Source organism: Ranitomeya variabilis, chromosome 3, assembly GCF_051348905.1.
Source record: "Ranitomeya variabilis isolate aRanVar5 chromosome 3, aRanVar5.hap1, whole genome shotgun sequence".
Taxonomy (NCBI): domain Eukaryota; kingdom Metazoa; phylum Chordata; class Amphibia; order Anura; family Dendrobatidae; genus Ranitomeya; species Ranitomeya variabilis.
This window is the reverse complement of record NC_135234.1, coordinates 179,837,132-179,852,506: the sequence shown is the minus strand read 5'-3', so window position 1 is coordinate 179,852,506 and position 15,375 is coordinate 179,837,132.

Genomic DNA, 15,375 nt, shown 5'->3' with positions numbered 1-15,375 from the left:
AGGCCGGAACCACCAATTTTTTAAAAAACAGCAGTTAATCAGAGCCAGAAGGTAGAAGCTCAGCTTTATTCAGTTGAGGACAACACCAGGCAGGGGCAGACACCGTTAGTAGGCCGGAACCACCAATTTTTTAAAAACAGCAGTTAATCAGAGCCAGAAGGTAGAAGCTCAGCTTTATTCAGTTGAGGACAAACACCAGGGAGCAGCAAACAGAGGTATTAGGCCCCATCCAGCAATTTAAAAAAAAAAAAAAAAAAACTTAATCAGAGCCAGAAGGTAGAAGCTCAGCTTTATTCAGTTGAGGACAACACCAGGCAGGGGCAGACACCGTTAGTAGGCCGGAACCACCAATTTTTTAAAAACAGCAGTTAATCAGAGCCAGAAGGTAGAAGCTCAGCTTTATTCAGTTGAGGACAAACACCAGGGAGCAGCAAACAGAGGTATTAGGCCCCATCCAGCAATTAAAAAAAAACAAAAAAAAAAAACTTAATCAGAGCCAGAAGGTAGAAGCGCAGCTTTATTCAGTTGAGGACAACACCAGGCAGGGGCAGACACCGTTAGTAGGCCGGAACCACCAATTTTTAAAAAAACAGCAGTTAATCAGAGCCAGAAGGTAGAAGCTCAGCTTTATTCAGTTGAGGACAACACCAGGCAGGGGCAGACACCGTTAGTAGGCCGGAACCACCAATTTTTAAAAAAACAGCAGTTAATCAGAGCCAGAAGGTAGAAGCTCAGCTTTATTCAGTTGAGGACAACACCAGGCAGGGGCAGACACCGTTAGTAGGCCGGAACCACCAATTTTTTAAAAACAGCAGTTAATCAGAGCCAGAAGGTAGAAGCTCAGCTTTATTCAGTTGAGGACAAACACCAGGGAGCAGCAAACAGAGGTATTAGGCCCCATCCAGAAATTAAAAAAAAACAAAAAAAAAAAACTTAATCAGAGCCAGAAGGTAGAAGCGCAGCTTTATTCAGTTGAGGACAACACCAGGCAGGGGCAGACACCGTTAGTAGGCCGGAACCACCAATTTTTTAAAAAACAGCAGTTAATCAGAGCCAGAAGGTAGAAGCTCAGTTTTATTCAGTTGAGGACAACACCAGGCAGGGGCAGACACCGTTAGTAGGCCGGAACCACCAATTTTTTAAAAACAGCAGTTAATCAGAGCCAGAAGGTAGAAGCTCAGCTTTATTCAGTTGAGGACAAACACCAGGGAGCAGCAAACAGAGGTATTAGGCCCCATCCAGCAATTTAAAAAAAAAAAAAAAACTTAATCAGAGCCAGAAGGTAGAAGCTCAGCTTTATTCAGTTGAGGACAACACCAGGCAGGGGCAGACACCGTTAGTAGGCCGGAACCACCAATTTTTTAAAAAACAGCAGTTAATCAGAGCCAGAAGGTAGAAGCTCAGCTTTATTCAGTTGAGGACAACACCAGGCAGGGGCAGACACCGTTAGTAGGCCGGAACCACCAATTTTTTAAAAACAGCAGTTAATCAGAGCCAGAAGGTAGAAGCTCAGCTTTATTCAGTTGAGGACAAACACCAGGGAGCAGCAAACAGAGGTATTAGGCCCCATCCAGCAATTTAAAAAAAAAAAAAAAAAAAACTTAATCAGAGCCAGAAGGTAGAAGCTCAGCTTTATTCAGTTGAGGACAACACCAGGCAGGGGCAGACACCGTTAGTAGGCCGGAACCACCAATTTTTAAAAAAACAGCAGTTAATCAGAGCCAGAAGGTAGAAGCTCAGCTTTATTCAGTTGAGGACAACACCAGGCAGGGGCAGACACCGTTAGTAGGCCGGAACCACCAATTTTTTAAAAACAGCAGTTAATCAGAGCCAGAAGGTAGAAGCTCAGCTTTATTCAGTTGAGGACAAACACCAGGGAGCAGCAAACAGAGGTATTAGGCCCCATCCAGCAATTAAAAAAAAACAAAAAAAAAAAACTTAATCAGAGCCAGAAGGTAGAAGCGCAGCTTTATTCAGTTGAGGACAACACCAGGCAGGGGCAGACACCGTTAGTAGGCCGGAACCACCAATTTTTTAAAAACAGCAGTTAATCAGAGCCAGAAGGTAGAAGCTCAGCTTTATTCAGTTGAGGACAAACACCAGGGAGCAGCAAACAGAGGTATTAGGCCCCATCCAGCAATTTAAAAAAAAAAAAAAAACTTAATCAGAGCCAGAAGGTAGAAGCTCAGCTTTATTCAGTTGAGGACAACACCAGGCAGGGGCAGACACCGTTAGTAGGCCGGAACCACCAATTTTTTAAAAAACAGCAGTTAATCAGAGCCAGAAGGTAGAAGCTCAGCTTTATTCAGTTGAGGACAACACCAGGCAGGGGCAGACACCGTTAGTAGGCCGGAACCACCAATTTTTTAAAAACAGCAGTTAATCAGAGCCAGAAGGTAGAAGCTCAGCTTTATTCAGTTGAGGACAAACACCAGGGAGCAGCAAACAGAGGTATTAGGCCCCATCCAGCAATTTAAAAAAAAAAAAAAAAAAAACTTAATCAGAGCCAGAAGGTAGAAGCTCAGCTTTATTCAGTTGAGGACAACACCAGGCAGGGGCAGACACCGTTAGTAGGCCGGAACCACCAATTTTTTAAAAACAGCAGTTAATCAGAGCCAGAAGGTAGAAGCTCAGCTTTATTCAGTTGAGGACAAACACCAGGGAGCAGCAAACAGAGGTATTAGGCCCCATCCAGCAATTAAAAAAAAACAAAAAAAAAAAACTTAATCAGAGCCAGAAGGTAGAAGCGCAGCTTTATTCAGTTGAGGACAACACCAGGCAGGGGCAGACACCGTTAGTAGGCCGGAACCACCAATTTTTAAAAAAACAGCAGTTAATCAGAGCCAGAAGGTAGAAGCTCAGCTTTATTCAGTTGAGGACAACACCAGGCAGGGGCAGACACCGTTAGTAGGCCGGAACCACCAATTTTTTAAAAACAGCAGTTAATCAGAGCCAGAAGGTAGAAGCTCAGCTTTATTCAGTTGAGGACAAACACCAGGGAGCAGCAAACAGAGGTATTAGGCCCCATCCAGCAATTAAAAAAAAACAAAAAAAAAAAACTTAATCAGAGCCAGAAGGTAGAAGCGCAGCTTTATTCAGTTGAGGACAACACCAGGCAGGGGCAGACACCGTTAGTAGGCCGGAACCACCAATTTTTAAAAAAACAGCAGTTAATCAGAGCCAGAAGGTAGAAGCTCAGCTTTATTCAGTTGAGGACAACACCAGGCAGGGGCAGACACCGTTAGTAGGCCGGAACCACCCATTTTTAAAAAAACAGCAGTTAATCAGAGCCAGAAGGTAGAAGCTCAGCTTTATTCAGTTGAGGACAACACCAGGCAGGGGCAGACACCGTTAGTAGGCTGGAACCAGGGGCGTAACGACCGCGGTCGCAGCGGTCGCCATTGCGACCGGGCCCCGCAGGTCAGGGGCCCCGGGCCGGCAGGTCAGGGCAGGGCCGGGCTGGACATCGGGCACTTCTGGCAAATGCCAGAAGAGCCGATGCCAGTAGTGGGCCGCTGCACTGTTCCTCCCCCCCCGCCGCCGCCGCCGCCGCATTTAACTATACCGGCGTCTATGACACCGGTATAGTTCAATGCAATGATGGAGGAGAGCGTCACCTGACGCTCCCTCTCCCATCATTCCCCGCTCTGCCTCTGACAGTACACTGCGGGTGCGCGATGATGTCATATCATCGCGCACCTGCAGTGTCCTGGGCAGACTGCAGCCACCAGGAGCAGCGCGGGCAAAAGGAAAGGTGAGGAGAGTTTTTTTTTTTCTTTTTCACCGGACTGTGGGGCCATTATCGGGGGGGGGGGGATGAGATGCGGGCTGTGCTCTATATACCCCTGTGCTGGCTGTGCTCTATATACCCCTGTGCTGGCTGTGCTCTATATACCCCTGTGCTGGCTGTGCTCTATATACCCCTGTGCTGGCTGTGCTGCATATACCCCTGTGCGGGCTGTGCTGTATATACCCCTGTGCGGGCTCTGCTGTATATACCCCTGTGTGGGCTCTGCTGTATATACCCCTGTGCGGGCTGTGCTCTATATACCCCTGTGCGGGCTGTGCTGTATATATCCCTGTGCGGGCTCTGCTGTATATACCCCTGTGCGGGCTGTGCTGTATATACCCCTGTGCGGGCTGTGCTGTATATATCCCTGTGCGGGCTGTGCTGTATATACCCCTGTGCGGGCTGTGCTGTATATACCCCTGTGCGGGCTGTGCTGTATATACCCCTGTGCGGGCTGTGCTGTATATACCCCTGTGCGGGCTCTGCTGTATATACCCCTGTGCGGGCTGTGCTGTATATACCCCTGTGCGGGCTGTGCTGTATATACCCCTGTGCGGGCTGTGCTGTATATACCCCTGTGCGGGCTGTGCTGTATATACCCCTGTGCGGGCTGTGCTGTATATACCACTGTGCGGGCTGTGCTGTATATACCACTGTGCGGGCTGTGCTGTATATACCCCTGTGCGGGCTGTGCTGTATATACCCCTGTGCGGGCTGTGCTCTATATACCCCTGTGCTGGCTCTGCTGTATATACCACTGTGCGGGCTGTGCTGTATATACCCCTGTGCGGGCTGTGCTGTATATACCCCTGTGCGGGCTGTGCTGTATATACCCCTGTGCGGGCTCTGCTGTATATACCCCTGTGCGGGCTGTGCTGTATATACCACTGTGCGGGCTGTGCTGGATATACCACTGTGCGGGCTGTGCTGGATATACCACTGTGCGGGCTGTGCTGGCACCCAACACCATGTTGCAGTGCAGGAGATTCCTGCAACAGTCCGAGGCGTATCTAGGGGAAGGGGGTGGGGGGGCGTCACGGAGGTAGGGGGGGGGGGCCCCATTTGGAAGTTCGCACCGGGGCCCATAACTTTGTAGTTACGCCACTGGCCGGAACCACCAATTTTTTAAAAACAGCAGTTAATCAGAGCCAGAAGGTAGAAGCTCAGCTTTATTCAGTTGAGGACAAACACCAGGGAGCAGCAAACAGAGGTATTAGGCCCCATCCAGCAATTTAAAAAAAAAAAAAAAACTTAATCAGAGCCAGAAGGTAGAAGCTCAGCTTTATTCAGTTGAGGACAACACCAGGCAGGGGCAGACACCGTTAGTAGGCCGGAACCACCAATTTTTTAAAAAACAGCAGTTAATCAGAGCCAGAAGGTAGAAGCTCAGCTTTATTCAGTTGAGGACAACACCAGGCAGGGGCAGACACCGTTAGTAGGCCGGAACCACCAATTTTTTAAAAAACAGCAGTTAATCAGAGCCAGAAGGTAGAAGCTCAGCTTTATTCAGTTGAGGACAACACCAGGCAGGGGCAGACACCGTTAGTAGGCCGGAACCACCAATTTTTTAAAAACAGCAGTTAATCAGAGCCAGAAGGTAGAAGCTCAGCTTTATTCAGTTGAGGACAAACACCAGGGAGCAGCAAACAGAGGTATTAGGCCCCATCCAGCAATTAAAAAAAAAAAAAAAAACTTAATCAGAGCCAGAAGGTAGAAGCTCAGCTTTATTCAGTTGAGGACAACACCAGGCAGGGGCAGACACCGTTAGTAGGCCGGAACCACGAATTTTAAAAAAAACAGCAGTTAATCAGAGCCAGAAGGTAGAAGCTCAGCTTTATTCAGTTGAGGACAACACCAGGCAGGGGCAGACACCGTTAGTAGGCCGGAACCACCAATTTTTTAAAAAACAGCAGTTAATCAGAGCCAGAAGGTAGAAGCTCAGCTTTATTCAGTTGAGGACAACACCAGGCAGGGGCAGACACCGTTAGTAGGCCGGAACCACCAATTTTTAAAAAAACAGCAGTTAATCAGAGCCAGAAGGTAGAAGCTCAGCTTTATTCAGTTGAGGACAACACCAGGCAGGAGCAGACACCGTTAGTAGGCCGGAACCACCAATTTTTTAAAAACAGCAGTTAATCAGAGCCAGAAGGTAGAAGCTCAGCTTTATTCAGTTGAGGACAACACCAGGCAGGGGCAGACACCGTTAGTAGGCCGGAACCACCAAGTTTTAAAAAAACAGCAGTTAATCAGAGCCAGAAGGTAGAAGCTCAGCTTTATTCAGTTGAGGACAACACCAGGCAGGGGCAGACACCGTTAGTAGGCCGGAACCACCAATTTTTTAAAAAACAGCAGTTAATCAGAGCCAGAAGGTAGAAGCTCAGCTTTATTCAGTTGAGGACAACACCAGGCAGGGGCAAACACCGTTAGTAGGCCGGAACCACCAATTTTTAAAAAAACAGCAGTTAATCAGAGCCAGAAGGTAGAAGCTCAGCTTTATTCAGTTGAGGACAACACCAGGCAGGAGCAGACACCGTTAGTAGGCCGGAACCACCAATTTTTTAAAAACAGCAGTTAATCAGAGCCAGAAGGTAGAAGCTCAGCTTTATTCAGTTGAGGACAACACCAGGCAGGGGCAGACACCGTTAGTAGGCCGGAACCACCAAGTTTTAAAAAAACAGCAGTTAATCAGAGCCAGAAGGTGGAAGCTCAGCTTTATTCAGTTGAGGACAACACCAGGCAGGGGCAGACACCGTTAGTAGGCCGGAACCACCAAGTTTTAAAAAAACAGCAGTTAATCAGAGCCAGAAGGTAGAAGCTCAGCTTTATTCAGTTGAGGACAACACCAGGCAGGGGCAGACACCGTTAGTAGGCCGGAACCACCAATTTTTTAAAAACAGCAGTTAATCAGAGCCAGAAGGTAGAAGCTCAGCTTTATTCAGTTGATGACAAACACCAGGGAGCAGCAAACAGAGGTATTAGGCCCCATCCAGCATTTAAAAAAAAACTTAATCAGAGCCAGAAGGTAGAAGCTCAGCTTTATTCAGTTGAGGACAACACCAGGCAGGGGCAGACACCGTTAGTAGGCCGGAACCACCAATTTTTTAAAAACAGCAGTTAATCAGAGCCAGAAGGTAGAAGCTCAGCTTTATTCAGTTGAGGACAAACACCAGGGAGCAGCAAACAGAGGTATTAGGCCCCATCCAGCAATTTAAAAAAAAAAAAAAAAAAAACTTAATCAGAGCCAGAAGGTAGAAGCTCAGCTTTATTCAGTTGAGGACAACACCAGGCAGGGGCAGACACCGTTAGTAGGCCGGAACCACCAATTTTTTAAAAAACAGCAGTTAATCAGAGCCAGAAGGTAGAAGCTCAGCTTTATTCAGTTGAGGACAACACCAGGCAGGGGCAGACACCGTTAGTAGGCCGGAACCACCATTTTTTTAAAAAACAGCAGTTAATCAGAGCCAGAAGGTAGAAGCTCAGCTTTATTCAGTTGAGGACAACACCAGGCAGGGGCAGACACCGTTAGTAGGCCGGAACCACCAATTTTTTAAAAACAGCAGTTAATCAGAGCCAGAAGGTAGAAGCTCAGCTTTATTCAGTTGAGGACAAACACCAGGGAGCAGCAAACAGAGGTATTAGGCCCCATCCAGCAATTTAAAAAAAAAAAAAAAAAAAACTTAATCAGAGCCAGAAGGTAGAAGCGCAGCTTTATTCAGTTGAGGACAACACCAGGCAGGGGCAGACACCGTTAGTAGGCCGGAACCACCAATTTTTAAAAAAACAGCAGTTAATCAGAGCCAGAAGGTAGAAGCTCAGCTTTATTCAGTTGAGGACAACACCAGGCAGGGGCAGACACCGTTAGTAGGCCGGAACCACCAATTTTTTAAAAACAGCAGTTAATCAGAGCCAGAAGGTAGAAGCTCAGCTTTATTCAGTTGAGGACAAACACCAGGGAGCAGCAAACAGAGGTATTAGGCCCCATCCAGCAATTTAAAAAAAAAAAAAAAAAAAAACTTAATCAGAGCCAGAAGGTAGAAGCTCAGCTTTATTCAGTTGAGGACAACACCAGGCAGGGGCAGACACCGTTAGTAGGCCGGAACCACCAATTTTTTAAAAACAGCAGTTAATCAGAGCCAGAAGGTAGAAGCTCAGCTTTATTCAGTTGAGGACAAACACCAGGGAGCAGCAAACAGAGGTATTAGGCCCCATCCAGCAATTTAAAAAAAAAAAAAAAAAAAACTTAATCAGAGCCAGAAGGTAGAAGCTCAGCTTTATTCAGTTGAGGACAACACCAGGCAGGGGCAGACACCGTTAGTAGGCCGGAACCACCAATTTTTAAAAAAACAGCAGTTAATCAGAGCCAGAAGGTAGAAGCTCAGCTTTATTCAGTTGAGGACAACACCAGGCAGGGGCAGACACCGTTAGTAGGCCGGAACCACCAATTTTTTAAAAACAGCAGTTAATCAGAGCCAGAAGGTAGAAGCTCAGCTTTATTCAGTTGAGGACAAACACCAGGGAGCAGCAAACAGAGGTATTAGGCCCCATCCAGCAATTAAAAAAAAACAAAAAAAAAAAACTTAATCAGAGCCAGAAGGTAGAAGCGCAGCTTTATTCAGTTGAGGACAACACCAGGCAGTGGCAGACACCGTTAGTAGGCCGGAACCACCAATTTTTAAAAAAACAGCAGTTAATCAGAGCCAGAAGGTAGAAGCTCAGCTTTATTCAGTTGAGGACAACACCAGGCAGGGGCAGACACCGTTAGTAGGCCGGAACCACCAATTTTTTAAAAACAGCAGTTAATCAGAGCCAGAAGGTAGAAGCTCAGCTTTATTCAGTTGAGGACAAACACCAGGGAGCAGCAAACAGAGGTATTAGGCCCCATCCAGCAATTTAAAAAAAAAAAAAAAACTTAATCAGAGCCAGAAGGTAGAAGCTCAGCTTTATTCAGTTGAGGACAACACCAGGCAGGGGCAGACACCGTTAGTAGGCCGGAATCACCAATTTTTTAAAAAACAGCAGTTAATCAGAGCCAGAAGGTAGAAGCTCAGCTTTATTCAGTTGAGGACAACACCAGGCAGGGGCAGACACCGTTAGTAGGCCGGAACCACCAATTTTTTAAAAACAGCAGTTAATCAGAGCCAGAAGGTAGAAGCTCAGCTTTATTCAGTTGAGGACAAACACCAGGGAGCAGCAAACAGAGGTATTAGGCCCCATCCAGCAATTTAAAAAAAAAAAAAAAAAAAACTTAATCAGAGCCAGAAGGTAGAAGCTCAGCTTTATTCAGTTGAGGACAACACCAGGCAGGGGCAGACACCGTTAGTAGGCCGGAACCACCAATTTTTAAAAAAACAGCAGTTAATCAGAGCCAGAAGGTAGAAGCTCAGCTTTATTCAGTTGAGGACAACACCAGGCAGGGGCAGACACCGTTAGTAGGCCGGAACCACCAATTTTTTAAAAACAGCAGTTAATCAGAGCCAGAAGGTAGAAACTCAGCTTTATTCAGTTGAGGACAAACACCAGGGAGCAGCAAACAAAGGTATTAGGCCCCATCCAGCAATTAAAAAAAAACAAAAAAAAAAAACTTAATCAGAGCCAGAAGGTAGAAGCGCAGCTTTATTCAGTTGAGGACAACACCAGGCAGGGGCAGACACCGTTAGTAGGCCGGAACCACCAATTTTTAAAAAAACAGCAGTTAATCAGAGCCAGAAGGTAGAAGCTCAGCTTTATTCAGTTGAGGACAACACCAGGCAGGGGCAGACACCGTTAGTAGGCCGGAACCACCAATTTTTAAAAAAACAGCAGTTAATCAGAGCCAGAAGGTAGAAGCTCAGCTTTATTCAGTTGAGGACAACACCAGGCAGGGGCAGACACCGTTAGTAGGCCGGAACCAGGGGCGTAACGACCGCGGTCGCAGCGGTCGCCATTGCGACCGGGCCCCGCAGGTCAGGGGCCCCGGGCCGGCAGGTCAGGGCAGGGCCGGGCTGGACATCGGGCACTTCTGGCAAATGCCAGAAGAGCCGATGCCAGTAGTGGGCCGCTGCACTGTTCCTCCCCCCCCGCCGCCGCCGCCGCCGCCGCCGCCGCCGCATTTAACTATACCGGCGTCTATGACACCGGTATAGTTCAATGCAATGATGGAGGAGAGCGTCACCTGACGCTCCCTCTCCCATCATTCCCCGCTCTGCCTCTGACAGTACACTGCGGGTGCGCGATGATGTCATATCATCGCGCACCTGCAGTGTCCTGGGCAGACTGCAGCCACCAGGAGCAGCGCGGGCAAAAGGAAAGGTGAGGAGAGTTTTTTTTTTTCTTTTTCACCGGACTGTGGGGCCATTATCGGGGGGGGGGGGATGAGATGCGGGCTGTGCTCTATATACCCCTGTGCTGGCTGTGCTCTATATACCCCTGTGCTGGCTGTGCTCTATATACCCCTGTGCTGGCTGTGCTCTATATACCCCTGTGCTGGCTGTGCTGCATATACCCCTGTGCGGGCTGTGCTGTATATACCCCTGTGCGGGCTCTGCTGTATATACCCCTGTGTGGGCTCTGCTGTATATACCCCTGTGCGGGCTGTGCTCTATATACCCCTGTGCGGGCTGTGCTGTATATATCCCTGTGCGGGCTCTGCTGTATATACCCCTGTGCGGGCTGTGCTGTATATACCCCTGTGCGGGCTGTGCTGTATATATCCCTGTGCGGGCTGTGCTGTATATACCCCTGTGTGGGCTGTGCTGTATATACCCCTGTGCGGGCTGTGCTGTATATACCCCTGTGCGGGCTGTGCTGTATATACCCCTGTGCGGGCTCTGCTGTATATACCCCTGTGCGGGCTGTGCTGTATATACCCCTGTGCGGGCTGTGCTGTATATACCCCTGTGCGGGCTGTGCTGTATATACCCCTGTGCGGGCTGTGCTGTATATACCCCTGTGCGGGCTGTGCTGTATATACCCCTGTGCGGGCTGTGCTGTATATACCACTGTGCGGGCTGTGCTGTATATACCACTGTGCGGGCTGTGCTGTATATACCCCTGTGCGGGCTGTGCTGTATATACCCCTGTGCGGGCTGTGCTCTATATACCCCTGTGCTGGCTCTGCTGTATATACCACTGTGCGGGCTGTGCTGTATATACCCCTGTGCGGGCTGTGCTGTATATACCCCTGTGCGGGCTGTGTTGTATATACCCCTGTGCGGGCTCTGCTGTATATACCCCTGTGCGGGCTGTGCTGTATATACCACTGTGCGGGCTGTGCTGGATATACCACTGTGCGGGCTGTGCTGGATATACCACTGTGCGGGCTGTGCTGGCACCCAACACCATGTTGCAGTGCAGGAGATTCCTGCAACAGTCCGAGGCGTATCTAGGGGAAGGGGGTGGGAGGGCGTCACGGAGGTAGGGGGGGGGGGCCCCATTTGGAAGTTCGCACCGGGGCCCATAACTTTGTAGTTACGCCACTGGCCGGAACCACCAATTTTTTAAAAACAGCAGTTAATCAGAGCCAGAAGGTAGAAGCTCAGCTTTATTCAGTTGAGGACAAACACCAGGGAGCAGCAAACAGAGGTATTAGGCCCCATCCAGCAATTTAAAAAAAAAAAAAAAACTTAATCAGAGCCAGAAGGTAGAAGCTCAGCTTTATTCAGTTGAGGACAACACCAGGCAGGGGCAGACACCGTTAGTAGGCCGGAACCACCAATTTTTTAAAAAACAGCAGTTAATCAGAGCCAGAAGGTAGAAGCTCAGCTTTATTCAGTTGAGGACAACACCAGGCAGGGGCAGACACCGTTAGTAGGCCGGAACCACCAATTTTTTAAAAAAACAGCAGTTAATCAGAGCCAGAAGGTAGAAGCTCAGCTTTATTCAGTTGAGGACAACAGCAGGCAGGGGCAGACACCGTTAGTAGGCCGGAACCACCAATTTTTTAAAAACAGCAGTTAATCAGAGCCAGAAGGTAGAAGCTCAGCTTTATTCAGTTGAGGACAAACACCAGGGAGCAGCAAACAGAGGTATTAGGCCCCATCCAGCAATTAAAAAAAAAAAAAAAAACTTAATCAGAGCCAGAAGGTAGAAGCTCAGCTTTATTCAGTTGAGGACAACACCAGGCAGGGGCAGACACCGTTAGTAGGCCGGAACCACGAATTTAAAAAAAAACAGCAGTTAATCAGAGCCAGAAGGTAGAAGCTCAGCTTTATTCAGTTGAGGACAACACCAGGCAGGGGCAGACACCGTTAGAAGGCCGGAACCACCAATTTTTTAAAAAACAGCAGTTAATCAGAGCCAGAAGGTAGAAGCTCAGCTTTATTCAGTTGAGGACAACACCAGGCAGGGGCAGACACCGTTAGTAGGCCGGAACCACCAATTTTTTAAAAAACAGCAGTTAATCAGAGCCAGAAGGTAGAAGCTCAGCTTTATTCAGTTGAGGACAACACCAGGCAGGAGCAGACACCGTTAGTAGGCCGGAACCACCAATTTTTTAAAAACAGCAGTTAATCAGAGCCAGAAGGTAGAAGCTCAGCTTTATTCAGTTGAGGACAACACCAGGCAGGGGCAGACACCGTTAGTAGGCCGGAACCACCAAGTTTTAAAAAAACAGCAGTTAATCAGAGCCAGAAGGTAGAAGCTCAGCTTTATTCAGTTGAGGACAACACCAGGCAGGGGCAGACACCGTTAGTAGGCCGGAACCACCAATTTTTTAAAAAACAGCAGTTAATCAGAGCCAGAAGGTAGAAGCTCAGCTTTATTCAGTTGAGGACAACACCAGGCAGGGGCAGACACCGTTAGTAGGCCGGAACCACCAATTTTTAAAAAAACAGCAGTTAATCAGAGCCAGAAGGTAGAAGCTCAGCTTTATTCAGTTGAGGACAACACCAGGCAGGAGCAGACACCGTTAGTAGGCCGGAACCACCAATTTTTTAAAAACAGCAGTTAATCAGAGCCAGAAGGTAGAAGCTCAGCTTTATTCAGTTGAGGACAACACCAGGCAGGGGCAGACACCGTTAGTAGGCCGGAACCACCAAGTTTTAAAAAAACAGCAGTTAATCAGAGCCAGAAGGTGGAAGCTCAGCTTTATTCAGTTGAGGACAACACCAGGCAGGGGCAGACACCGTTAGTAGGCCGGAACCACCAAGTTTTAAAAAAACAGCAGTTAATCAGAGCCAGAAGGTAGAAGCTCAGCTTTATTCAGTTGAGGACAACACCAGGCAGGGGCAGACACCGTTAGTAGGCCGGAACCACCAATTTTTTAAAAACAGCAGTTAATCAGAGCCAGAAGGGTAGAAGCTCAGCTTTATTCAGTTGATGACAAACACCAGGGAGCAGCAAACAGAGGTATTAGGCCCCATCCAGCATTTAAAAAAAAACTTAATCAGAGCCAGAAGGTAGAAGCTCAGCTTTATTCAGTTGAGGACAACACCAGGCAGGGGCAGACACCGTTAGTAGGCCGGAACCACCAATTTTTTAAAAACAGCAGTTAATCAGAGCCAGAAGGTAGAAGCTCAGCTTTATTCAGTTGAGGACAACACCAGGCAGGGGCAGACACCGTTAGTAGGCCGGAACCACCAAGTTTTAAAAAAACAGCAGTTAATCAGAGCCAGAAGGTGGAAGCTCAGCTTTATTCAGTTGAGGACAACACCAGGCAGGGGCAGACACCGTTAGTAGGCCGGAACCACCAAGTTTTAAAAAAACAGCAGTTAATCAGAGCCAGAAGGTAGAAGCTCAGCTTTATTCAGTTGAGGACAACACCAGGCAGGGGCAGACACCGTTAGTAGGCCGGAACCACCAATTTTTTAAAAACAGCAGTTAATCAGAGCCAGAAGGGTAGAAGCTCAGCTTTATTCAGTTGATGACAAACACCAGGGAGCAGCAAACAGAGGTATTAGGCCCCATCCAGCATTTAAAAAAAAACTTAATCAGAGCCAGAAGGTAGAAGCTCAGCTTTATTCAGTTGAGGACAACACCAGGCAGGGGCAGACACCGTTAGTAGGCCGGAACCACCAATTTTTTAAAAAACAGCAGTTAATCAGAGCCAGAAGGTAGAAGCTCAGCTTTATTCAGTTGAGGACAACACCAGGCAGGGGCAGACACCGTTAGTAGGCCGGAACCACCATTTTTTTAAAAAACAGCAGTTAATCAGAGCCAGAAGGTAGAAGCTCAGCTTTATTCAGTTGAGGACAACACCAGGCAGGGGCAGACACCGTTAGTAGGCCGGAACCACCAATTTTTTAAAAACAGCAGTTAATCAGAGCCAGAAGGTAGAAGCTCAGCTTTATTCAGTTGAGGACAAACACCAGGGAGCAGCAAACAGAGGTATTAGGCCCCATCCAGCAATTTAAAAAAAAAAAAAAAAAAAAACTTAATCAGAGCCAGAAGGTAGAAGCGCAGCTTTATTCAGTTGAGGACAACACCAGGCAGGGGCAGACACCGTTAGTAGGCCGGAACCACCAATTTTTAAAAAAACAGCAGTTAATCAGAGCCAGAAGGTAGAAGCTCAGCTTTATTCAGTTGAGGACAACACCAGGCAGGGGCAGACACCGTTAGTAGGCCGGAACCACCAATTTTTTAAAAACAGCAGTTAATCAGAGCCAGAAGGTAAAAGCTCAGCTTTATTCAGTTGAGGACAAACACCAGGGAGCAGCAAACAGAGGTATTAGGCCCCATCCAGCAATTTAAAAAAAAAAAAAAAAAAAACTTAATCAGAGCCAGAAGGTAGAAGCTCAGCTTTATTCAGTTGAGGACAACACCAGGCAGGGGCAGACACCGTTAGTAGGCCGGAACCACCAATTTTTTAAAAACAGCAGTTAATCAGAGCCAGAAGGTAGAAGCTCAGCTTTTTTCAGTTGAGGACAAACACCAGGGAGCAGCAAACAGAGGTATTAGGCCCCATCCAGCAATTAAAAAAAAAAAAAAAAAAACTTATTCAGAGCCAGAAGGTAGAAGCTCAGCTTTATTCAGTTGAGGACAACACCAGGCAGGGGCAGACACCGTTAGTAGGCCGGAACCACCAATTTTTTAAAAACAGCAGTTAATCAGAGCCAGAAGGTAGAAGCTCAGCTTTATTCAGTTGAGGACAAACACCAGGGAGCAGCAAACAGAGGTATTAGGCCCCATCCAGCAATTAAAAAAAAAAAAAAAAAAAAACTTAATCAGAGCCAGAAGGTAGAAGCGCAGCTTTATTCAGTTGAGGACAACACCAGGCAGGGGCAGACACCGTTAGTAGGCCGGAACCACCAATTTTTAAAAAAACAGCAGTTACTCAGAGCCAGAAGGTAGAAGCTCAGCTTTATTCAGTTGAGGACAACACCAGGCAGGGGCAGACACCGTTAGTAGGCCGGAACCACCAATTTTTTAAAAACAGGAGTTAATCAGAGCCAGAAGGTAGAAGCTCAGCTTTATTCAGTTGAGGACAAACACCAGGGAGCAGCAAACAGAGGTATTAGGCCCCATCCAGCAATTTAAAAAAAAAAAAAAAAAAAACTTAATCAGAGCCAGAAGGTAGAAGCTCAGCTTTATTCAGTTGAGGACAACACCAGGCAGGGGCAGACACCGTTAGTAGGCCGGAACCACCAATTTTTTAAAAACAGCAGTTAATC